Below are 2,749 nucleotides of genomic sequence, written 5' to 3' on the forward strand. Positions count from 1 at the left end.
AACGTAAATACAGCAAGATTGTTATTCACGTTGGCGTTAATGACTCCAGGTTACGGCAGTTGGAGGTTACTAAGATCAATGTTGAATTGGTGTATGCAAAGTCAATGTGGGACACCGTAGTTTTCTCTGGACCCCTGCCAAATCTCACCAGCGATGACATGTATAGCCGCATGTGTCATTTCGCGTGGGGTCCAGATAATGATGTGGGCTTTGTGATCACTGGCAGACTTTCGGGAAGACCGTCTGATTCAGAGAGACGTCATAACCAAAAACCCTACAGGTCCCAGTCTAACACACTTCTTGCCCTTCTATTTCAGCAGTTATCCCCCCCCCCCCCCCAAAATCTACGCAAAGTCAAAGTCCCAGTCTATCTGCCCTTCTATTTCAGCAGTTACCCCCCCCCCCCCCTCAAAACCCTATGCAAAGTCAAAGTCCCAGTCTAACACACTTCTCTGCCCTTCTATTCAGCAGTTACCCCCCAAAACCTCACGCAGCGTCCCAGCTAACACACTTCTCTGCTCCTTCTTCCAGGTGTTACGAGTAAAACCCCATAGTGACGGTGTCTGCCCCCCGACCATTGAAATGATTTAAATCAAAGGTAAACAGAAGAGGAACTGTGCATGAAAACCTCATAACAATTAAAACTACAAGTGCAATAGTGCAAAAGAATAGGAGAATTAAATGTGGACTCTTAAACATCAGATCTCTCTCTTCTAAAGGTGTACTAGTAAATTAATTAATATCAGATTCTAATATTGATCTATTCTGTCTTACTGAAACCTTGCTGGGTGATGGAGAATATGTTAGTCTAAATGAATCCACCCCCCTAGTCATATTAATACTCATACATTTCTCGAGGCACAGGCCAAGGAGGTGGAGCTGCAGCCATCTTGGATTCTAGTCTACTAATCAGCTCTAAACATAAACTGAATTATAACTCATTTGAAAGTCTTGTTCTTAGTCTTTCACCCCCAAGTTGGAAATACTTACTTATGTTATAGTGTACCGAGCACCTGGTCCAGACTCTGAACCAGTTCTATTTGTTATAGTATAACAATAGACTGGTTCAGAGTCTGGACCAGGTGCTCGTTACACTATAACATAAGTAAGTACTTTTCCAACTTGGGGGTGAAAATAAGACTAAACAAGACTTTCAATGAGTTATAATTCATTTTATGTTTAGAGCTGATTAGTATACTAAAATCCAAATGGCTGCAGCTCCACCTCCTTGGCCTGTGCCTCGAGAAATGTATGGAGTATTTATAGACTAGGGGGTGGATTCTTTAGCCTACATATTCCCATCACCCAGCAAGGTTTCAGTAAGACAGAAAGATCAATATTAGAATCTGATATTAATTCTTTACTAGTACACCTTTAGAGAGAGAGATCTGATGTTTAAAGTCCACATTTAATTCCCCTATTCTTTTGCACTATTGCACTTGTAGTTTTTAATTGTTATGAGGTTTTCATGCACATTCCTCTTCTGTTTACCTTTGATTTAAATCATTTCAATGGTCGGGGGGCAACACCGTCACTATGGGTGTTACTCGTAACACTGCTGAAGGAGCAAGAATGTGTTAGACTGGGACGCTGCGTAGGTTTTGGGGGGTAACTGCTGAAATAAAGGGCAGAAGTGTGTTAGACTGGGACTTTGACTTTGCATAGGGTTTTGAGGGGGGGGGGGGGTAACGGCTGAAATAGAAGGGCAGATAGACTGGACTTTGACTTTGCGTAGATTTTGGGGGGGGGGGGGTAACTGCTGAAATAGGGCAGAGAAGTGTGTTGACTGGGACTCTGCTAGGGTTTTTGGTTGAATTCGTCTCTCTGAATCAGACCAGGTCTTCCCCGAAAGTCTGCCAGTGATCCACAAAGCCCACATCATTATCTGGACCCCACCGCGAAATGACGACATGCGGCTATACATGTCATCGCTGGTGAGATTTGGCAGGGGTCCAGAGAAAACTACGGTGTCCCACATTGACTTTGCATACACCAATTCAACATTGATCTTAGTAACCTCCAACTGCCGTAACCTGGAGTCATTAACGCCAACGTGAATAACAATCTTGCTGTATTTACGTTTATCCTTAGCCAGCAGTTTCAGATAAGACTCAACGTCGCCCGCTCTAGCCCCCGGGATGCACTTAACTATGGCTGCCGGCTTCGCTAACTTCACGTTTCCAAACTGGAGCTGCCGATAACCAGAGTTGGTTATCGATCAGTCTTTAGTTTACTGAGCTACAGTAACTCACGACTGATCTATCATGGTGCTGATCCGGACTTCTAACTCACTAAGCCCGCCTCCCCGTCTATAAAATAAACTACACTTGTTAACATACCATCACGGCTAAAGAGGCGAGGAGGAACTAAACATCTTACACACCGAGCAAGAGAAAGTAGGAGAGGGAGCGAGAGACGACATGGCTGCTAAGCTAAAGTCGCTAACAGCTAAGCTAAAGCACGGTAGTGTTAGCTCCAACCGTTAAAAACACAAAGTCGCTGAAAGATGTAAAGATCTGTGATTGCTTAGGCAGAACTACTATAGGATGTTTTAGTGGACAGTTAGCTGCTATAATGACAAATCTAACAACTTGAACTAGTATTTAGTGAGCAGCAACACGCTACCAACACGCTACCAACACGCTACCAACACACAAGCACCAGAACCAAATGGTCAGGTACGCTGACCGCAGCACGTCAGCTAAGTGTCTGACAACCCATGAAAGGATCCCACAGAGATTAAAATTCA

The 2,749-nt window shown here is 43.9% G+C and overlaps 1 protein-coding gene across 4 annotated transcripts in view; it reads right to left on the minus strand.

Annotated features, from left to right (window-relative positions):
- The window catches only part of LOC116674011 (chloride intracellular channel protein 4), a 25,214-nt gene that overhangs the window by 18,233 nt on the left and 4,232 nt on the right, over positions 1–2,749 (minus strand). The window lies entirely within an intron of this gene.

This window comes from Etheostoma spectabile, chromosome 24 (assembly GCF_008692095.1).
Source record: "Etheostoma spectabile isolate EspeVRDwgs_2016 chromosome 24, UIUC_Espe_1.0, whole genome shotgun sequence".
NCBI lineage: Eukaryota > Metazoa > Chordata > Actinopteri > Perciformes > Percidae > Etheostoma > Etheostoma spectabile.